General features: G+C 44.6%; 1 protein-coding gene and 1 long non-coding RNA gene across 7 annotated transcripts in view; one reads left to right on the top strand and one right to left on the bottom strand.

Moving 5' to 3' along the window:
• The window catches only part of LOC142829791 (uncharacterized), an 81,555-nt gene extending 79,283 nt beyond the window's left edge, over positions 1–2,272 (bottom strand). For all 4 annotated transcript variants that reach the window (XR_016349836.1, XR_016349835.1, XR_012904581.1 and 1 more), the window contains exon 1: positions 2,160–2,272. This is a non-coding gene — a long non-coding RNA (uncharacterized LOC142829791). The remainder of the gene's footprint in view (positions 1–2,159) is intronic.
• TAL2 (TAL bHLH transcription factor 2) overlaps positions 1–23,632 on the top strand; it is a 36,174-nt gene that overhangs the window by 7,165 nt on the left and 5,377 nt on the right. The window contains exon 1 of one of the 3 annotated variants that reach the window (XM_075931362.2): positions 5,169–7,822. The exons of 1 other annotated variant lie outside the window; for it this stretch is intronic. The gene's annotated coding sequence lies outside the window, so the exon portion shown is untranslated. Of the gene's footprint in view, positions 1–5,168; positions 7,823–16,421; positions 18,528–23,632 lie in introns of those variants that run through there. One more of the 3 variants, XM_006111082.5, reaches the window with a different exon arrangement.

Consider the following 23,632-nt stretch of genomic DNA (forward strand, 5'->3'; position numbering starts at 1 on the left):
CCGTGGCAGCTCCAGCAGGCACAGCTGTGTGAAGGGTGCATGACCCCCAGGTGGGACAGGTCCAGGTTGGTCTGCCCCGCACTCCTAGCCAGTGAGGTATGCAGCACACTGTGCACTTTCCCCTTCTCCCTAATGAAGAGGAACAGCCAGTAATGTTCCCATACAAAGGAGGAGGAGCTTAAGTCCCCCCTCACGCCCTCACTAAAGGGTGACTGGGGATGAGGCAATCCCAGACCGGAACGGAGGGACATACCTCCAGCCAGCAACTTTCACCTGCCTGGTATTTGTCGCTTTTCTGTATGGTATTGTGTCCCTGTACAAATTGGGGATGGGAGGGTGGAACTGCAGCACACAGTTCTGGATGGAGGTGAGGCATGCCCCTAGTTAGCTGCTTTCACCTGCCTGGTGATTCTGTCTCCTTTCTGTATGGTTTTATGAGAAACAATCCCATATCAGGCCCATCCCATTTTCCTGACTCAACCAAACCCTGACCTTGGTTCATGTTATGGTAAGAGGAAGCTGCACACTAAATTTGGTGGTCCTACTTCTTACCGGTAGGAGGAGTTCTTGAACAAACAGCAGCATTTTCACACACACACAGACACACAAACTCTGTCAAATATATAGTTAACTAGCAGACTTACCTGGCATTACCCAGGTCCTTCAGGGCAGGGTACAGGAGGCTTCTACTGTGACTGTATTATATACACATGTACTGTTGATTCAGGCTGTAACAGGATATAGTAGTTACAATCTGAATAGGAGTTACAGAATCATCCAGGTCAGACCTATAACTAAGGAGGTTTGGGTGAAAGCTCTTCCGAAGAAAACATGAAGCCAATGAAAGTTTTTCTTTGGAAGGAGGGCTATAATAAACATTATACAAGTGACTCCTGTTTTCCTGGAATCATAAATCCTCCTATCCCTGAAAATGAAGTTATAGGTTTGATGCAGGAATTACTGAGTGAGATTCTCTGGCCATTGTGGTGGATAGCGGTGAACTGCTCAACAAGGTCCCCAGTCATTTTGCCTGCTCTGCCCAAAGTAGTCTTACAGAACAGCAATCAGATCCCACATGTATACCCAACGCCATTATACCTGACAGCTTGGATCCTGGCTGGCTGACATCTGAAAGGAGCTGTCTAGCTGAAGTTCAGATCATTCTACACCGAAGCAGGAAATCCTCAGCTAGACTGATGTAGAATGGTAAGTGGAAGAGATTTTCTATGGAGACATCTCAGCTGTCTCCCATGGCAACAGACATTTCCGCAGTATCACACTACTTACCTTGAAATTATCTGGAATTTCTGTCATCTCCATAGTGTCTCAGAGCGGTAGTCATATTAGTTTGTAATGTAAAAAAAACTTAAACAGTGAGTGGGTCAGGTAGCACCTTAGAGGCTAACAAAAATAAATACAAGCTTCAGAGGCATAGCCGAGTTAGTCTGTAACTGGAAAAACTTCAACAACAACAAAAAGTCCAGCAGCACCTTAGAGACTATCAAAAATGTAGATAGTATCATGAGCTTTCGTGGGCACAACCCACTTCTTCAGATGAGTGGAACAAGAGGCTCCATAGTGGTCCATTTAGCAACAATATGTACACATCACCCTCCTATCCAGGACCACATTTTCTTACCTTACAGTACCTAGATTCCTTAAGGGCTCTGCTCTTTCTTTTCCTTCTATTCTAGAGCCCCCTTTCTATTGGGACCTCAGTGTAGTATTAATGAGCTTGGTCCATTCCCCCTCTTTTAGCCCTTAACAGCTTGTTTCCTTGTATCAATGCAGAGTGCCTTTCTAGTTGGCATTATGTCAGCTCAAAGATAAGCAAGATTCAGGACCTCATGAGTTGACAGGATGCAGTGTTTTATTAGGACAGGATCACTCATCCCAAGTTCCTGCCCGGCATTGTTCAAGCATTCCTTGTGAACCAATTGATCAATTTTCCCGTTTTCTTCTCCAAGCCTCACTCAACCCTAGAGAAAGCAACACATCACACACTCGGTGCAGTAAGGGCCAAGTCATACTACTGTACCTCAACAGAATCATTGGGGAACACACCTCGAGTGTTCATGGCCCTTGCTGATAGGGTTAGGAATCAGGCAAATCGCTTCAGAGAGATCAACAAAGTGGGATTCCTACTGCCAATTGTTTACCTTTCAGTAAGTGTGGTCCTTTGAGATGCATTGTCTGTGGAGATTATCGCTCTTCTTCCTGATCACTATGGTGTCTTCCTATGGGAGTCTGTACTGGCAGTGATGGAACTGAGGGATGATATGGCTTATTCAGCCCTTTATGACCTCATGTGGGAGTATGAGGCTCTCTGGCAGGCTGGCCAAAACCAACCAATGTCACACACATGGGGCCTTGGCCCACCAAGACTGCAATCTGTGTCTCAAGATCATAGTTATTATGGGCTAATTAACCATTCTTTTCTGTCCCTGACACTGCAGTGTAAGTTTGAGCAAGTCTCTTACCTACTCTGTTACTCAGTTTCCCCTCCCACCCTCTTTCTCTCATCTACTAATACTGGAAACTTTTCGAGGCAGGGATTATCCCCAATCGTGTTTTTGTATGATGATTAGCACAATGGAGCCCTGATCACAGATGTGGGCTCCAGGTGTCGCAGTAATCTAAATAGCTGATAATGTCAAAACCTATTTGAGAAACTTGATCTAAGGTTTAAAAAAATGCCGTCACAATTTGCATAATTAAGAAGGCAGGAGTAGCTGCGCATTCAGGTTCTCCAGATTTCAGCCGTCTCTAATCTAGATGCTATGCTCGCCTCACTTTGAGGGCCATGGCCCTGATGGAAGCACAACTGTCTGCTTCTTGTGTTAGAAATTCATCCCACAAAATCAAATCAGGATTTAAAATGGAAGCAATGAAAGCCACAAGCTGCAAACGCCAATATTGCATCTTGCTGAAATGTGTTTAGAAGAGAACCAGAGATCATGGGGATCCAGGTACTGGGCTAAAAGAGAAGATTTCCACTCCAAACCCATACATGGTGTTAGCTGGTCAGGATTCGCTGTTAAGCTATGCTGAGCTCACACTCTTAGACTGATCATTCTGGTTTCAGTATATTCACACTTAGGCTGTCTCTAGACTACATGCCTCTGTCGGCAGAGGCATGTAGATTAAACACATAGGCAAAGGCAAATGAAGCCGCGATTTAAATGATCGCGGCTTCATTTACATTTACATGGCTGCCGCGCTGAGCAGACAAACAGCTGATCAGCTGTTTGTCGGCTCGCGCGCTAGTCTGGACGTTCCCCCTGTCGACATCAAAGCCCTTTATCGGCAGCCCCGTTATTCCTCATGGGATAAGGTTTACCGGGGCTGCCGACAAAGGGCTTTGATGTCGACAGGGGAAACGTTCAGACTAGCGCGCGAGCCGACAAACAGCTGATCAGCTGTTTGTCGGCTCAGCGCGGCAGCCATGTAAATGTAAATGAAGCCGCGATCATTTAAATCACGGCTTCATTTCCCTTTTCCAAAACAACAAATCTACATGGCTCCGTCAACGGAGCCATGTAGTCTAGACGTACCCTTAGTCTCCAGCAACAGTTATGGAGAAATCTGAAGGGTGCCCGACAAATAGGAGTAAATAACACTGGGAGTACATGAAGTATAAGGAATGACTTCTAGGTACTCCAGTGAAACTGCATCAGAGCAAAGCACACACTTGGCAGCTAAGAGTAAGTGCATTGCAGATGGAGCCAATGGGAGTCTTCCATTGTCTTCCATGGACTTTGCGTAAGGTCCTTAAGCCTGTTTGATACTATCTGGAATACTAAAAGTCTGAAGCTGTCCCCAGTGCCCAACTCTCTTCCCTTCTCCCTGACTCAGCCATGAGCACGGCTGTTGCTACAAAAATAAACTGAACAGCCCCTTTCCCACACAGCTCATTAAAGCTGCTTTTGGCCTTTTAAAAAGCCAGTCACCTCCAGTCAGGAAAGTCAAGACTCTTCAGCGTAGCTATAGTGTCCTAGAAATGCTGTTTGGCTTTTGTAGCCTCTCCTCTTGAAGTGACATTACACCCCACTTATCACTCTCTGTGTCAGGATCCATATATTCGCCTCTGGCCCAGCAGCAACAGCATCTCTGGATGAAAAGTCTGCATGTTTGCTCTTCGGCCGGGTTATAATCACCCTCCATTGTCAGCATTCAGGCTTGGTCGCCCGTTAGTAACAACCTGCCCAGCTGCCCTGAAAGAGGGAGTCCTGAGCAAACACGGAGCCGATTAAAAAGGTGCCAGCCGCTAGAGACGAGAGCTAGCCGGAATGTTTATTTCGGGAAGCCATTATGTGCGGGTGGGTCTCGGCTCGGCTCCATGCCGGATCAGACATATGGTGCCTGGTCTCCTGGGGAATCTGTTTTTTCTTTATTTATAAACATGGGTGCCATGACAATTATTTTTCTACATCCTTGTCAGCCTCTGCCATAGAGGAAACATGCCGAAAGCCTAAGGGCTTGTCTACACACAATTGTATTGTACTCCTTTAACTAAGCCTGTCTAGTTAAAGTAGCAGAATGCAGGTATAGTGGTATAGCTGTTCCCATATGGGAAAGGGAATTAGCAACTTTAAGCTGGTATTACTACATCTGTGCTTAGGGCTGTATCAGGATGACTATACTGGTTTAAAAAAAAACCAACCCATTCTTACCAGACCAGTCCAAATCTGTGTGTTAGACCAGAGCTAAGAGTAAGAACAAAGTTTCAAGTCATGTTTTTGTGTTTTGGACACTCAGTCTTATACATATAGGCTGTGTCTACACTGCACCCCTTTTCCGGAAAAGGGATGCAGATTAGACACATTGGAATAGCAAAATCCGCGGGGGTATTTAAATATCCCCCGCTGCATTTGCATTTACATGGCTGCCGCTTTTTTCCAGCTTGGGGATAAGCCGGAGAAAAGCGCCAGTCTAGACATGATTCTCCGGAAAATAAGCCCTTTTCCGGAGGATCTTTTATTCCTACTTTCAAGTGAACCGAGGAGTAACGGTAGTTTGGAATAGGAAGCCTAGTCCGAACTACCTAGTCCGTGCTGCGTGTAGCCGCGCGGCACGGAGTCCGCACTAGCGGACATTTAAAAATGGCAGTGCCCGGCGAGATGCAAATGAAGCCCGGGAAATTCAAATCCCGGGCTTCATTTGCAACTCCGGTTGCCTACATTACCACCCTAGTTCGAACTAGGGTGGTAGTGTAGACATACCCATATTCACTGGGGTCTATTTATTGTGTAGCCCATGAATCCATGCTTGGGCACAGAATTCTGCTCAAAAACCTGAGACTACGGCATAGCTATTCAAAACAGGTAAATAATTTAGCTCGTGTGTGTGTGTGTGTGTGTGTGTGTGTGTGTGTGTGTGTGTGAGAGAGAAATTGATTGTTGTGTGATTTATAAACCTAGGAAAGAGCGAGAGGAGGAGCCTGGAGAGAATGGCTGGGTAGGAATCTAATCTCTTGGTTTAGTCCTCCCTGTGGCTGGTCCATAATGTGATCTTGGTCAAGTCACACAACTTGCCTGGGCCTCAGTTTACCCACTTGTAAAACAAGACTAATATGATTTGTGTGTGTTTTGGGAGGGTTCATTTACTGTTCATAAAGTGCTTTGGGGTACTCTGATGTAGAAGACAAAAGTACTCCTATTGGCAGAACACAGTGACAGTGTTTGATACCAAAGTTTAACTACAATTAAAACAGAAGGGGAAGCTGTGAACTGGAGAGAGAAATTTTACTACTTGTTCTTTCTGATCTATTTGGGTCGTCTTGCAGCAAAATTCACTAGTCCTATGACGAGGATAAAGTTACATTTGTCGGATGTCCATAGGTGATTTTGAAATAGATCTGGTTGGGAAAATTTAGATGAACTTGAAAGTTTGATGACAAATGTTGACTTTTATTACATAGCTGCCTTTCTGCTAGAATCTGGACAGAGCTCATAGCTCATGATTTACAGTCAGGTGCGATGTATCGTGTCCACAGTTGATTTAGAAGAGAAAGCTCATCTTCCTTAAGTGGGTTTGTTTTGGATGATGTCCTATGCTTTCCGTGTTCACAAGCAGGTGTGTAAGGGTATCTCTTGGAAACTCAATTACTCTTCTGTAAGCTGTGGTTAGTCAGTCCCCTTCTACCCTAAAGGAAATGTTCTAGAAATAGTTTTAATCCTGCAGGAGGCTGGGAGACAAGCTTATCCGTGGTATCACTTATCTGAAGTCTGTCATAAATTTGTGCCTGTGTGTTTAGCAAACCTCCTATGACCGCGTACTGAGCCAGTAGTGAGAGAGAGTAGACTGGCCTTTATTCTCTTTACATGTGCATTTTCTTCAGGCAATGTGCCGAGCCAGAGTTGACCGGTAGCTGCCATTAGTACCGGTGTTTATTATTAGTTTAATTAACACACTTGGAAACTCCCCTAACTGAACAGTTTGGCCACCCTTCTGGTGAGCAATGGCTGACTTTTGTGGGTGGTCCTGCTTATTGCAATGGGACTGCCTAGGCCCCGATTAGAAAACTTTCTGTTATGCTGAGAGTGAGTCTTCTGCCGCGATGCACAGGTCTGGTGTGTAGCCCTCCCTAGAAGGCGCTTCCATCAGGAGCTATGGAGCTCCCAATGCTACTCTGGCCATGCAGTCTTCAGGAGAAGTGAGGCGTTCACTTCACTGGGGAGGAACAAGACAAGGGGCGAGTGTTTTTGCCTGGCAAGGCTGTTGCCTCAGAATCAGGGTGCTGGCCCCACTATCGTTGTCTGATGTCATTGAAGGAGGCATCTATGGGACTGGTCTAAAGTCCATCGAATGCCTGGGGGAGGGGGGCTGCCTTTCTAGTGCTGTCAGTGCGGTTTGTGGTGAGGAGGGGGTTGGGTATAAAGAATGCTGCACAACACTGGAATGTGATAGATGGAAAGAGCAATCAAGAGACCAAGGAGGCCTCTCCTATTCCTGATTGGGATTGGGTTGGGGGAAGTGTCTGGGAAGGAGAATATGGCTGTCGCCTCTTGCCAACACCTGCCTGGCTTGGTGTGAGGAGGAAAGGGAGGGGCTGCCTGGGGCTCAGAAATCCCTGCGTCTCAGAGATGGGGTTTGCTTTTTGGCGGCGAAGTGATAGAGAGAAACAGCTCACTGCAGGCCAGCCCCGCAGCTGGTGCCAGCTGGGGCGGTGAGGGTGACATGGTGGGGACTCCCCCTTTCTGAGTTTTTAAACAAGCGTAGGGTGATTCTACCCTTCCGGAGCATTTGAATCCCAGCAGTAAGAAAAAAGGAGAGAGTGACAGTGACTGGTGGTTCCAGGATATTCTCCCCCTCAGCACCAGGCTCCCAATCCATGAACCCTCCCTAGAGAGTTGGGACACAAGCAGGAGGCTTTATTTATCGAAAAATTGGTGGGAGTGGGTATGCCTGGGGAGTGGAAAATGAGTTACTGTGATAAGCCCTTTGACTGTTTTTTATTTTACTGAGGTGCTTAACAAATAATCTTTCTGCAATACAAATGGCCCTTATCAGGCTAATGCAGATTGTCTGAAATCCTTATCTCCACAGGCCAGTTAGCTGGAGTGATCCCCTTTTCACAATGAATAGGGAGTGGAGAGCCAAGCACCCGCCCTCCCCTCCTACCTTCCAATCAGTGCCGTTGACTGGCGAGGAACCAAATGTGTCTGATTTCCAAACCCATAAATAACATAAGGGCTTCAGAGCTGAACTGTCCTTCATGGCGGAGCAGTTGTTCAGCAGTGCAAACAAATGGAGCGGACGAGAAGGGAGGGGGCTGCCTACGGGGTGTCTTTTTTGATAAAAGAAACAAGCTTTACATCAGGTTAGTTACAGGAGCAACATCCGTTCCTGTCCCCTCCCCACCCGGGCTCTTGCAACACCATACTCCACCGCTCTAGTCACTTACGTCTATCTGAGCTTGTCCGCTGTGGCCCTGAGGTTGAGCGCGTTTCCTTGGCATGACGGTTGCTCTGCAGCTCTGCTGTGGGCTGGAGCAAGCTACCACGGCTGTTTGCAGGACTGTGGGAGAGGGATGAGATTTATGGTGAGAACCCTACCTGCTGGTCAAGTGAAGCTTGTCCTGTCTCGCCCATTTTATTTTGCCAGGGAGGTCGGCGTTGTGTGCCTGGGGCATGGATGGCAGATAAAGAAAGGGCACAGAAGCAGGAAGGAAGAGTGATGGTGGCAGAGAGGAATTTTTAATGTCCCGCTGCAAAGTTCCGATAACGTGCCATAGGGTCTGTCTGCGGGGACACGGGATGAGAGACCATAGATGCTGCTGTTGTGTGTCTGTAGTTCGGAAGCAGGATTGTTCTCATTGAAAATGTTCTTTGTCCCAGGGACATGGTGAGAAGCCAGCCACGCAGGCGTTCTAGCACCTTATTCTGTGACAGGTAGCACGGTCAAATGGGGAGGGGATTGGCGGCCTCTCCCATCTCGCAAACAGTAGTAATTCATGAGATGACATTCAATCCTAACTATTTCGAACCATCCAATTAAGAATATTTTTGTCCTTGTAGTATCCCTCTCTGTAACGTTACTCGTGGGTATAGTGTTGCTGTTTGCCTTTTTCCCTAATGTCCCGTGATCTTGCTTTAGCATTTACCATCCTGTGCTGTATGTGCTCTTCTTTACAGCATGGTTCTTATATTTCTCTTATTGCTCTTGCACCTCTTCAGCAGTGTGACCTATGTGGGTTATTTTTTTTCCTCCTGGGCATTGGCAGGAGACTGTAGGCCAGTGTTTCTTAAACTTTTTAAAACAGAGGAACACCAAATAATAATTTTGTTTTCATGGGGAAGACCAAGGATTTTTTGTTAAGCCAAAAAAAAAAAAAGGTCACCTGCTCTTTTAAGGGCGGCAATTTGAATTCTGTTTTCCGCGGAACACAGTTTAAGAAACACTGCTATAGGTGCAGTGTTTTCATCAATTTGTTCTCTTTTCATCATGGAATTTCTGTTTTTGCCAACCGGTTTGTGGCCATCTTGACCTTTTCTGGGAGCAAGTTCCAGAGTCATGGGCCATGCCACTGAAAGTGCTGTGCCTCGGGTGTGTTCGAGTTTCACTCTTGAGGTTGACAGTTGCGTTGTTGTAGTGGATCGTTTCTTAGGGCAGGTTAGGAGCCTGCAAGATGGTGAGATGATCCTCTGGCAAACAGGAGCCAATCCCGTGGATGGCTTTGAAGATGGGGACCAAAGACTTGACTATGACAAGGTATTTGATGTAGAATGCATGAAGGGCTAAGCAGTCTGTGACAGTGAGAAGACAAGATGCCGTGTTGTGAACCAAGTGCGGCTTTTTTAAGGGTGGCAGTGACATCACCAGGTGCAGAGAAAGACAACATGATCTAAAACGCTGGCCTGACGTACCTTTGGAAAAGGGCATTTTTCATCGTGGTGGGTTTTTGTCTCCAGAAACAGTGAGGGGTCCCACTGGAGTGGGAGTAGTATAAAAGCATTAACAACCTGAGGGCACACGTTCTCAGTATATGGTGACACTACATAAAAGGTGGATCATTCACAGTGTTTCCTTCTACCCACTTGCATGGCCTCCAGCCTCTCTAGAGTCAGCTTCTGCTAGCTGTTCTTCACCCCACTGCTGAGCTCAGCTGTGGCCTGGTGCCGCTATGTATAAGGTGAAGTGAGAGAGAGTGGGATGCTTCATCTTTGTGTTGCTAGGCATTTTGTTCCTCAATATTTCATTGTCTTCCCTTGTGGCTACATGCTGGCTGTTCCCAAGGCTGTGGGTTATGTGGCCAGGAGCGAAGAAACTTCACATCTGCAGAAACATGTTTCCAGCGAGGGGTGGTATGGATCTGGGATCATGCACCTCTGCCTCCACTGATATTCTCCTCTGCCCTTTCTGCATGGACTAGGTTGGCATGTACAGATCTGTACTTGGACAGTTGGGTTCAGGGTTGAGATGGCTATTAAATGGCTTACTCCACCCTCTTTCCACATTGGCCATTTACAAACTGGGGGAAGATTGATGGGCACTAGTTCTTGCACATGTAGTGCATCTCCATCTCAGTGATCGTCTGGGCAGATCTTGTGGGCTAATCCAATACACAATGAACTTCTCTGGTCCGGCAACAACCGTGGCCAGGATGTCCACTTATTGTGTGTGTGGCCATGTTTCTTGTGGTCCCATAAAGTTGGTTTACAGCCCCCAGTCCTTGCTCTCAGAGTTCTGTGCTGATATTAGCTCTAATTTACCCTTAAATGTCTTCTAACAGCCCAGTAAGCAGTGGAAGTGTTGGCAAAGCTGCTAGACGGTATTGCTCTCCTGTGGTCTGGCAAACTCTCTGGTTGGGCACCAGTCAGGTCCCAAGGGCTCTGGACTAGAGAGGTTCAAACTGTATTATAAATCACCCAAATGGAAACCAACGAGGAGCGATGCAAGTTGGCCCTTTTCAGAAACTGATGACCCTTCCTGATAACGCTAACTGGCTCCGCTTTCATTTTCGCTTCCTTAAGACTAATCCAGACAGTTCAATTAAAGGCTACGTACACATGAAGCAGCGGGTCTCGAAAATCCCTTTCCTCCCCACCTTGAAGATCCCTGTAAAGAGTGGGCCAGTGCTGCAGGTGCAATCTCTCTGCAGGGTGGTGAGAGCAATGAATAGTAAGGTTTTTAGCTCAAGCACACTAAGGCTGTTTAGCAGCCATTGGATAATCCCCTTTTAATCAGCTTATGTAAATTCCTACTTCAACCCCCCCCCCCTCACCCACCCCCACTCTCAAAGCTGCAAAACAAAATACCCGCTCTACAAGGAAAACAAACTGCAAGAAGGCAGGCAGCTCTGTTAACAGAGAGGGAGCACCCCATGCATTTAGGGAGGGGCTAGCTTTACTGAGGCAATTGAATTGCGCTTTGTTTCTTTGTGAACAACGTTCCTAGTTGGCAAAACATTAAGGGGGCAGTGGATCCAAGCTCAGGGTTGTGCACTGTCTGGGTATCAGCATTGTTTGAGAAACAGGTTGAGGGAGGCAGCTACTTGACATTCTTGGGGCTCTGTGCTTGGCTCAGGGATTTTAATTCAGCATAAGCAGCAGCTCTGATACACTCTGAGCTCAAACGATGCAGGGAACATTTGGTTTTCCATACCTCCTTTTTTGAAAAGTTTCATTAACGCATCAAGCCTCTAGTGGCAATTCCTGAAAGGCGCTGCCACTCTTAATAGGGTTATGGTTTCAGGACGGCTAACTAAACTTTCACTCGTCAGTTTCAAGACCAAAGACCAAATGATCTAAAATGGCCATGTAAATTACTTATGGAAAATGTGTCTGCATTATGTCTTCAAAGTCTTTATGTGCCGGCCATTAGAATGGATATTTTTACTCAAAAACTCATTGGTGTGCACCAAAAGGGTAGGCACCTGATGTTCCGGTTTGCACCACTCTACGTGTGTGGCTATTTTGGGGTTCTGGCATCACCAAGAGTGATTTTGCACATTTCACAATCTGTACACTCTCAATCTGTGTTCCTCATTTATGTGTGTTTGTCTAGCTATCATCTTTGGAAAATCATGGGAGACGAGAGATTCCAGAAGACTGGAAAAGGGCAAATATAGTGCCCATTTATAAAAAGGGAAATAAGAACAACCCAAAGAAACTAGAGACCAGTTAGTTTAACTTCTGAGCCAGGGAAGATAATGGAGCAAGTAATTAAGGAAATCATCTGTAAACACTTGGAAGGTGGCAAGGTGATAGGGAACAGCCAGCATGGATTTGTAAAGAACAAATCATATCAAACCAATCTGATAGCTTTCTTTGATAGGATAATGAGTCTTGTGGATGAGGGAAAAGCAGTGAATGTGGTATACCTAGACTTTAGTAAGGCGTTTGATACAGTCTCACATGCTATTCTTATCAATAAACTAGGCAAATACAACTTAGATGGGGCAACATAGTCAAGGAGGTGCAAGTGTTTGGACCCAGTTTTCAAATAGTCTTAAATTTGTTTCTCTGCCTCAAGATGGAATTTGGTATGAGAAGGTGTGTTCCATCCATTTGCTGAGGAAGAGTATGCCATTGGGGTCTTGTGGATAAGGGAGAAGTTGTGGACATGGTATACCTAGACTTTAGTAAGGCATTTGATATGGTCTTGCATGATATTCTTATCAATACACTAGGCAAATACAACTTAGGTGGGTGCATAACTGGCTGGATAACCGTACTCAAAGAGTAGTTATTAGTGGTCCACAATCCTGTTGGAAAGGTATAACAAGTGGGGTTCCGCAGAGGTCTGTTTTGGGACCAGCTCTGTTCAATATCTTCATCAACGATTTAGATATTGGCATTGAAAATACGCTTATTAAGTTTGCAGGTGATACCAAGCTGGGAGGGGTTGTGACTGCTCTGGAGGATAGGGTCATAATTCAAAACAATCTGGACAAATTGGAGAAATGGTCTGAGGTAAACAGGATGAAGTTTAATAAAAACAAATGCAAAGTACTCCACTTAGAAAGGAACAATCAGTTTCACACATACAGAATGGGAAGCGACTGTCTAGGAAGGAGTACAGCAGAAGGGGATCGAGGAGTTATAGTGGACCACAAGCTGAATATGAGTCAGCAGTATGATGCTCTTGCAAAAAAAGCAAACATGATTCTGGGATGCATTCACAGGTATGTTGTGAGCAAGACACGAGAAGTCATTCTTCTGCTCTACTCTGCGCTGGTTAGGCCTCAGTTGGAGTATTGTGTCCAGTTCTGGGCACCGCATTTCAAGAAAGATGTAGAGAAATTGGAGAGGATCCGGAGAAGAGCAACAAGAATGATTAAAAGTCTAGAGAACATGACCTATGAAGGAAGGCTGAAAGAATTGGGTTTGTTTAGTTTAGAAAAGAAAAGATTGAGGGGGGACGTGATCACCGTTTTCAGGTATCTAAAAAGGTATCTTGACTTCTGAGGATAGAACAAGAAGCAATGGGCTTAAACTGCAGCAAGGGAGGTTTAGGCTGGACATTAGGAAAAAGTTCCTAACTGTCAGGGTAGTCAAACACTGGAATAAATTGCCCAGGGAGGTTGTGGAATCCCCCTCTCTGGAGATATTTAAGAGTAGGTTAGATAAATGTCTATCAGAGATGGTCTAGACAGTGTTTGGTTCTGCCATGAGGGCAGAGGACTGGACTTGATGACTTCTCGAGGTCCCTTCCAGTCCTAGTATTCTATGATTCTATGTCCCATGGACATAAAGGTGTTAAATGTCAGCACAGGTAACTGCCCTATTGTACAATCAGTATGAGAAGTGGAGGCAGGTGGAAATAGGCTTCAGCCAGGAAGTAGAAGTTCATTTTTCTGTGTGTCACCATTTAGAGCAGTGTTTCTTAAACTTTTTAAGACCGAAGAACACCAAACAATAATTTTTTTTACAGGGAACACCAAAGATTTTTTGTTGAACCAAAAAAAAGGGGTGATGGGGAGTCATTGAGCAAAAAAAGGTCGCCAGCCCCTTTAAGGATGGTCATTTTGAATTCTGTTGATCTCTGCGGCATACCTCCGACTGCTCGTTGTGCCGCGGAACACAGTTCAAGAAACACTAATTTAGAGCTATGCTGGACTGACCTGTTCCGCGTTTCCTTCTTTGGTTAAAATGGTTAGTTTATTCATCACAAAGTCTTTCTGTAGTAGATGCAACAGACTGGCAGTGAGGCATACCACTAAAACTAGTTCAGGTACTCGGTATGTATTAGTGGAATTCGGTCTTTCTTTCTGTTAGCCTATAAGCAGATCATGATGTTACATTTTGTTTGCTGTCAGTAACAAAGATTTTTTGTCCCCAAGGATTGTTCATGAACTGTTGGAATTAGGCCACTGAGTTGAGCATGCGATATCAGAGTTTGCTTTTCGGTTCTTGGGTTTTTTTTGTTTGTTAGTTTGTTTTTTATTCTCCCGTCGGCCTCCCACTGCGGGGACAGAGGGGAAATACAAAACAGCACACATCGATTCCAGCTGCGTAATTAATGTAGCTGGAGATGCATATTTGGATTCAACCTTCCTCGTTAGTATAGACCTGGCCTTATTCTCATCTGTAGTATGTGGCTCTGAGTGCATGGTGATAACACCCCCCACTCCAGCAATGAATGCTCTTGCTCCTCCATCAGTTACCTGCATGTACGTTTCTGTGCTCAGAGCCAAATATGTGATCCAAAGAGGGAGAAAGCAGTTTAAGCCTAGGGCCACTTTCTGAAGCCTATGATCAGTTTTCATTCAGTCCATATATAGGCAAACCTCTCACTGGCTTCAAGAGAATCTTGTCACTTTCATTGAGAGCTTTCCCTGGGTAAGAAGACACTCAAGATTTGGCCTGGTAGGAGACAGACAGATGTAGCAATCATTTTCTCATTTGTGATCCATATGTTATGTCTGTGTGCGCTCCCAGACACCTGCTGCTTCTCTTGCCGAAGTCGACAGGAGTTGTCACTGACTGCCAGGGAAGCCAAAGAACGCCTTTATGCCTTCACAATGTGAAGAGTACCTACCAGAATATGCCAAGATCCGATTTGCTTCCTTTCAGATGCCTGGTTATTTCCCTTGGCAGTTTCAGAGAATGTGATTTAAATGCTGACCTGTGAAAATGGACACAAGGAGACTAATTCGTGTGATGACATCCACTCCCAGCTGTCACATGTGAGATCTTGCCTTCTTTGAAGTGTCTAGGTCCATCTTCTTATCTTCCACTGTATGTACACGTATGCCACTGTATAAGGATTAAACATAAAATGCAAGCTGTTGTTGCATCTAGATCTGTCTGTCGCCCTTAGCAACGGTATTTTAGCATGCTGAACAGCTGTCCGTGATGTTCTATCAGAACTTCAGAACAATGAAAATGCTCTGGCAAGATGTTTCTTTACTTCAAATAATAAGACAAGATGGGCCATCTCAAGTGGATAAGGCACTAGAATGAGATTCAGGAGTTCTGTATTCCGTTCTTGGTTCTGCAAAAAAAAACCTTGTGCGACCTTAGGGCAAATCTCTGTGCCTCAGTTCCCCATCTGTGAAATGGGATAAACAGATTTCCTTTCCTCCCATCCTTTAGCTAGCCATCTATGTATACAGTAGGGACTGTTTCAGGGTCGGAACAGTCTCTTATTATGTAGCGGTGCTGTACAGTGACTAGCACGATGTAGCCTGATCTCAGATGGGACCACTAAATGCTCCCATAATACAAATAATAGAATTTCATAATCAAATTGCATAGACACAAAAATATACTGGTTCCCACTGACACCATTTCATAAGCCGGGGGACACCATTAACATACCGATTCTCACAACAGTGAATGGCAGGAAACAAAGGTCGGAAATTGGGGTAGATTAAAATGTGGAAAAATCATTCTGAGGATTTTGATGTGGAAGTGACAAAGAGCCTGCAATTAGAGGGGGCACATTAAGCGTTTCTTTTTTAATTCTGCAGATAACCGATGACATTCTGAAGAGTTACTGAAATAACAATTGCTTACCTAATGGATTATAACATAAATAACACAGATCCACTGATAAATATTAAGAAGCAAACCTTTATTTAGCTTTCTTTATTAACTATGTAGTTAAATGCACAGTGAAGGTATTCTTTTCAAAAATAGTCAGTCCATGGAAGGGACTCTCAAACTTTGCTTATTGGTATGTTATTTAGGGGATTTTGCTCTGATCCACTGCTGATACCAGGAGCAAAGAGAAGTAAATGAAGAAGAAACTCAGCAACTCCAGATGAAATTACCAGTGCCAAACAGTGCATTTACAAGTGCCAATGCAATAGAAAGATTATTAAAGTGAGTACAGGCACTTACACACTAAGACCATTCGAGAACAATGACTGTATAAAAATGCCTTAAGGTAGATGTAAAATGCAATGAGCCAGTGCTATCACAATCTTTCGTGTGATTCTACACCTCTTTTCATTATTTAGTGAGAGAGCCACCCATGGATGCACATAAATAGTGGGTGAAGTTCTGGACCCATTAAAGTCTAAATTAAAAAAACCTATGAATTGTAGAAAATTGATCAAGGAAGCAAAGGGATACAAAGAGAATGTTGTAATAGTTGTAAGCAGGAGTATTGTAAGCAGGACATGAGAAATAATTCTTCCACTATACTGCACACTGAGGGTATGTCTACACTAGCCACCCTAGTTTGAACTAGGGTGGCTAATGTAGTCATTCGAACTTGCAAATCAAGCCCGGGATTAAAATATCCCGGGCTTTATTTGCACGTTCCCAGGCGCCACCATTTTGAAATGCCCGGTAGTTCAGACTCCCTGCCAGCGGCTACACGCGGCACGGGCTAGGTAGTTCGAACTAAAGCCCCTAATTCGGACTACCGTTACTCCTCATTGCAGGAGGAGTAACAGTAGTCCAAATTAGGGGCTTTAGTTCGAACTAAAACTTTCTAACCCTATGTGCTTGCAGAGTGGGGTCATGATGGTAAATTCCCTAAGGCAAGGATGAGCCTGCACCTGTTTCTGTGAAGTCAAAGGCAAAATCCCTTTGACTGCAATGGGAGCAGGATCTGAGTGTTTTTATTTTTTTTTGTTTTGTGCTGATAAATAGTAGCACAAGGAGAATTAATATTAGGCCATGCTGCGCTCGCCCTGCCGTGCTCCTGCCAGTACATTTTCCAAGGTTTTTTCTGGTCTGGTTTTGCAAATCCTGAGCAATGAGGATTCTAAGCAGCGACGGATAACAGCTTTTCTCTCCTCCCCGGGCTGGACTGGCAGCCCGTACCCCATCCATTGTGTCCTGGCTGGAGTAGCTCATTGCATGCTGTGGGTAAATAATGATTTGGAGGAAGTTACATGGAGGAGGTGCATTCTGCGACTGTCCAATGTAAATTACATGGAAATTAGGCTTCTGTGAGGCCAAAGGGCCCTGTGGAATAGGGCTGTTAGTTAACATAACACTTGTGCTAAATGAAGCGGTTGACACTGCTTTCAGAGTGTAGTGCTGCTTTTAATTTACCGTGTGAAAAGGGCTGAAGGTCCACGTTAGCTCTTCAGGGAGAGAACTGCAGCAGCAAGGGGCTGGGGCTTGTTCTTGCCCGAGAAAACGACGTCCCTCCCGAGAAGGTTTGTGAATGTTGCAGGATGCCATCCGGTTACACTAACCACCTGCAAATTCAGCACCCAGCTCAGGGCAGCATGTAAGTTGGTGCTTCACTTCATGTCCCATTGACTTGAATGGGACGTGTGCTCCCAGTTCAGCGCTGTCCTGAGCAGGGATGCTCCGAACTGGGGCTCAGTGAGGTCATTTGACAGCTCTGGCTTTCTATCCAGGAGAGAGTAGTGGTCACGTGAACAACCCATACCCCTGTCATTCTGTGTGCAATGAGGTGTGTGATCCCTGCCCGGCTCCTAATGAACAGGGGTCCACAGCGCAAGGACCATAGACGCTAACTGGCATTTCTGTTGGCACGTGCAGCAGGGAGGCCCAGGACCAAATGAACACAGGTAGGTTGCCTTCCATCCCTGGAGCTGATGACTGAATCACAGCCAAAGCAGCTTGGTGGGGCACCGTGGGGAATCTGAGATTTCAGTTCCCCCAGTCTGTATCTGCTCTGAGTAATGGAAGATGTTTGCTGTGAGTCTGTAGTTCAGGCTAAACTGATTTTGAACTTAACGCTGGGAGTCAGCCTCTTTGTCATGTAGGAAGAATCCAGCGTTTCCTCCCTAAACTTGCTGCACTTACTCTTTGGCTAAGAATGACCCTTCTGAGAATATAAGTAAATCTGTGAATTAGTTTTTGAACAAACATTTATTTTGAAATGAGCAGTGGATTACAGACCATAAGACTGGCCAGACTGGGTCAGACCAATGGTCTCTCCAGCCCAGCATCCTGTCTTCCGACAGTGGCCAATGCCACGTGCTTCAGAGGGTATGAACAGACAGGGCCGTGATCAAGTGATTTGGTGTCCACTCCCACCTACGGACACTCAGCATGGTTTTGCCTCCCTGCCCATCCTGAGTAATAACCACTGGTGGACGTATCTTCCATGAACATACCTAATTCTGTTTGGAATCCTCTTATAGTTTTGGTCTTCACAACATTGGTTTCTGGGAGCATCACTTTGGCACCTTTCACAAGCACCGAGTGAACTAAAACAAATGAGATAATAAAATTAGTGCTAAGTTACGTCCCAGCAATGCCTTGTCCAGCCTTCCCTGTAGTGCGGCCAGACGCAGCTTAAATCTTTCTGGCTGGTAGCTGCTGTTGCACCTCATGCTGCGTGTGGCTCATCCTCAGAAGAGGGTGTGAAGGGGAGAGAGAACAAGCAGGACAGAGAGAATCTCCTGGGAGATGCAAAACAAGCTCCCTGGATTGCTAGGACTAGTGGTGACACGCGCCAGACAAAGGAGTTGGCATTCTATAAATGAGGCAGCCAGGATCCGCAATTGGCTGACTGGAGCGGGAGCAGCTTCGCTGTCCAGGGTTTGTGAGAGCAAAGAGAAAGGAAGGGGAATCCTCCTATTCTGCTGGAAGTTCACTGCCGGAACCAGATCTCGAGAGCAGCAAGCACCTGTGTTTGGGAAAGTAAGTGGCAATGGCTTTCTTCTTAGCTAGTCATTTAGAGGCTCGTATGTCTGCGTTGCAACTTTCCTGGGGGTGCACAAGTTTGCCGTCAGGTAGACACAGCAACGTGAACCCTTGCAGGAAGGAATTCCTGAATTCCTTTTGCCATCAGCAGGGTCTTTATTAATAGCAACTCTCCTGCGTCCTGTCTCTGAAAAGCTAGTAAAAACAACGTATCAGACAAGCTGAAGTGCTATGAAAACTGCTACTTGCAGGTTACCGAATTGAACCGAAAAAAGCCGCTTGTGTTATAGTCCTTACGTACCTATCTTTTTAGGCTGTTTAAAATTTTGCTAAAACTGGGCAATGAAAATCTCAAGCGAGGAGCAAATATTTCGTCACTTTTGACCATTTAATAACATTGAGGTGGGGATGTTTAAAAATTATATGAAATCCAAAGGAGCAGTTTTACAATGCTGCATTCTTTCATTGTGTGATTTTTTTTTTTAAATAACCAAACACTATGGGCCTAATTCTTTGTGTAATCATTTCCACCTCTGCAAAGTGGGAGTCGAATGGTACTGGATCAGAACTGACACTCATTTTACTCTGCTGTAAGCAGCTGTACAGAAGATAAAGCCCTTTAATTTTAGAAATAAAACTAGTATAATTTAACTTGATCTGATGGCTTTGGACATTTAAAACCAAAGCTTTTCGAAAGTCTAAATTAATTGGCTTGTTATGTTATCTACTTTTGCAGTGGGTTGTGTGTAAATAATGTGCATTTAAAGACTGTGATTATCAATAGAGATATACAAAGAGAGCTTTAGATTCTAGGTTCACACATGTACATTTTAAAAATCCATATTACATTACTATTCCTTTAGTCTATGATGTAGTGTGTGTGTGATAGATATGTGAACCTTTCCCTGGGAGGAAAGATTTAGGTCTTTCCCCCTCCCAGTCTATCTGAGAAAAAATATTAATAACACTTTTTACAAGTATAAATAGCACATTTTTTTTAAAAAAAAACTTCTTAAATTGGTTCTGATTTACTAATCCACAGGGGTTCCAAATTCATGTTCAGGTTCGGGTCTGTTGCATGAAGCTATATTGAACAAATAATAAAGGAAATGAATAAACAATAGAATAAGTTTCTCAAATAAATGGTCAAAACTCCAGCGACTTTCATAAGAGTAGGATTAGGCCCAGTATTGTGCATGTTCCACATCCTTTCTCTAAAGATTTGTGTGGGTTTTGTTCTTTTTAAAATTTCAATATATAAACAACCTTGGCTTTTCCAGCAATGATTAACGTTGTTCCAATAGAAATACATATATAAATATTGTGTTAGTGGCATTTCAGCTGGGTTATACGTTTTGTTAAGAGGGAATATGCAGAGTTAGCAGAGTGTGGTGAGAACAACATTGTTCTAACCACACCAACTCTGAATTTTATAGACCTAATTCTGATCTCACCCACTATGCTGCGGATGCGTAATAGCCCTGATGAAGTCACTGGAATTACACTGGCGTGAGATCAGGATTGGGCCCTCCTGGTGGTTTCTCTCTTGATATAGAAAGGTAGAGTTTGCAAAGTGGATCAGCTTCTCAGTCAATATGGGAAACAATAACTTAAACACAGCAGGTCGAATTCCTGCGGTAACTCAGTGCACGCCTGCAGAGCTGCACCTGATATGATTTTAACCCTGTGCTTGGAAGTTAATATATACTGCATATACACAATACATTACATATACAGAGTTCAGTCCTGCTCTCACTGAAGTCAAAGGAAGATTTGCCCCAGACTTGAGCGGGCAAAAACTTTAAACCTCACACCAGGAACATATTTTAAAACAGCAAAGAAACCACCAGCCTCTTCAGGATAAAATCACTTGCCATGTGGCATTCCCCCGACAACTCCAGGAGTTGGGCACAAGCTGCTCTTTCGCTGAGCTCCTTGATGCAGACTGCACCATCCCAGCTTCGTTTTCAGCATGGCGCAGATTCGTTCTGTCAGTAAGACAGGGGTGAAGTCCTCACCTGCATGGCAGATCGAGATGATTCAAGCAAATGTGTACTTTTCCAAACGCAAGATTTATCCTTCAGCTTTGTGGTAAAAGAGGCACAGGCAGAGAGATACAACTGGATACATCAGTTGGGAATATAACTGAAGGTTAGTCTTGGAGCAGAGATTTATCCACAGCATAGGTCCCAAGAATTCTTGGAGCCTTCGCATAGTGCTTGAATTTTCTTTCTGACCATGAAAGTGTGGTCCGTGACACTTGTATATAACACTGGGGAAATAAATTTGACTGAGGGTCTGTGCTTCAAAGAAAACCAGTTGGAACAGGGATAGGTTCAGTTACTTCTACCTTCCAGGATGGGGAAGCAGCTCAATGGGAAAAGGGCAAGAAAATATTTTATAGCAAAGAATTTCTGACACTAATGTGGGCTTGCTGAATACAGAGCCCGGGTGTTTATCTTTAACTAACGTCCCTTTGTAAATAGCACTGATGCGAAGGCATCAGACCCATGCACATCTGTCAAACCAGATGCCCACTGGAGAATCTTGCTGGAGACAGAACTGTGGAGTCTGGCTTTATAGAGATGTACGTGCAGTGAAACAAAGGAGGGAAAAGAATGCTCCTAATGGGAGAGCTATGGGAAACGACAAATGACAACGAGCTATATTGTTTTTCCATGCGCAAGGGAATTTATGCATTTTACTTTCTGGCGCTAATGGAAATCTTTCCATTTGTATTTTGGGAAGAGGAGATCAGGCCCTTCGCTCTGCCTTGTGCATTTATGCTAAAGCTGCTAGATCTACTTTTGAAGCGATACTCGTGATTTTAGGCGCCTCCATTTTTAGGTGCCCAACAGAAGACCTCGTGAAGAGAGCGAGTGTGGAACATGTATCCTCTGAAATCAGGCCTTCTTAAGGTGTCTCAAGTTAGAGCACCCAAAGTAACTAGTCATTTTTAAAAATTCAGGCCATATTTGTCATTTTAAAAACGCTTTGTCAAAATGTCTGGTGGTGTTGCAGCCATTTTGGTTCCAGGATATTAGAGACACAGGGTGGGTGAGGCAACATATTTTCCTGACCTAACAGCTTGACACTTTCACTAACTGAAGTTGGTCCAATAAAAGATATTCCCCACTCACCTTGGGTGTCCCATAAAAATGTGGTAATAAATATTTTACAGTAACATCCACAGAATACAATAGTACTGATTTAAGCATGTGTGGTTTAGACCATTGTTTTAGAACACAGCAGTACTCTTATTAAAGTATAACTCTCTTAAACACATGAAATGTTTATTATTGTTCTATTTTGTATTTCCTATTTCAAGATAAGGGCCTATTGTGCTAAGTGCTGTACAAACATACAATAAAAGACAGTTCCTGTCTCCAAGAGCTTACAACAGAAATAGCCAAGTCAGAAGGAGAGGAAAATAGACACAAGGCAATGAAAGAATTTGCCCAAGGATGTAGCAGAGTTGTAGCAGTGAAGCTGGGAAAAAACCAGGTTTCTTTATCTGTTGACCAGACGTCATTGCCTCTTTTTTATCATCTTGCTTTTAAATCTGATACCCCTTCAAGGGAAGTTCCAGTGGCAACTCCTGGCAGCATTGCTCCTGGAGAATCCGTCCTCTAGAGGAGACACAAGGAGCTATGGATGGCTAGTGGTGGTGTTGACATTGGCTATTCCCACACTGGTGAGCATTACACCCAAAAGCCTATGGTTCATGTTCTTCTTTTCGCATAGCTAATTGATTCCAGTCACAAAAAACTCAAACTCATTTCTACTGGGTTTTCTACGAGACGTCAAAAGACATGGGTGTTAGTGCTGGCCTGAATAATACTTTGTGACATCCATGCCGAATCGTCTCTTAGCTGCCCAGTTGAGATCCACATCCCGGTGCCACCATGAAATCGAAGGGAGAAACAATGGGTTTCCTCTTTCTTTGCTCCACATTGTACCAAGGCACACGGAACAAAACTCAGCCCCAAGTGTTTTGTCGTGGCTCCCTGCTCTAAATCATTCTGGCAAGTATCTGCCTGAATTGTCAACAGGGTCCATCTTTGGTTCATTTCCTGTTATTCAAGGCCTGAGGGGACTCAAAAAATTCTCTGGTGTAACTCCACCAAGGTCAAAGGTGCTACATGTGGGGTAGATTTAGTCCGAGATATCTATTCATAGCCAGCCTGTTTAGTAACTCCTGAGTCCTAGGCGCCATCACAGACCCATTCCCTGCACCACCTCCCAATTAATCACAACCATTCGCTTTGGAATGCCCAAGCAGAAATGTCACTTTGCGCTGGGAATTCCTGCCGCCGCCGCTGCTTGAACACCCTGAATGGCTGGTGGCTAGAAAGGCTCTGAGAACTGCTGCTATTGAGAGAGAGATCTTCATCTATTCTCTTCATTGTTTACTTTTACGGCCACCTCTGAACCCGGGGCATGATTTTTTCTGATGAGGCGGATGGAGTAACAAGCTGCTTCTGGTACTTGTTTGCTGGAGGTTTACTCTTTCTGCTGCAGCTGAACTATTTTTGAGCAACCCACAGTCCGGCTGGATTTGTATTTAGTCTGCATAGCTTAGCTGAACTATCATTCTGTAAACATGGCTCTCACGTCAGCCAGTATCTGTCACGTGGTTTTGGGTCTTGCTCGCCTGATTCAAGGGAAAAGAGCCAAATTCTGCTCTCCGTTGCAGTGATTTAAATCCAGAATAACACCACCAATTTCACTGGAGTAACCCTGTATACCTCTGAGAGCAGGATTTGTTCTTTGGATCTAAGCTGGCGTTTGCATGGTTCTCTTTCTGTTGGGTTAATGTAGGACTTTGTGTCTAATGGAGGTGACCTGAAAGAGTTTAATGATGAATCCATACCTGAGATTCGTAGAATATATATTCCTGTATTGCATCTGTATAAAATAGTGGCTTTGACACAGATTCACAACGAGTACAATGAACAACCAGCAGATGGATGATAGAAGTTCCATATACCGTATCAGAGAGAACTAAACAATACAGCACTTCGATGCATAACATTTAGCATAAATCAGAAGCAGCACATATAGTTTGAAAGCAAGGCGGGGAGTAGGGAAGGAAGCAGTGA

Source organism: Pelodiscus sinensis, chromosome 6 (assembly GCF_052426305.1).
Source record: "Pelodiscus sinensis isolate ZL-2025 chromosome 6, ASM5242630v1, whole genome shotgun sequence".
In the NCBI taxonomy this organism is placed as follows: Eukaryota; Metazoa; Chordata; order Testudines; family Trionychidae; genus Pelodiscus; species Pelodiscus sinensis.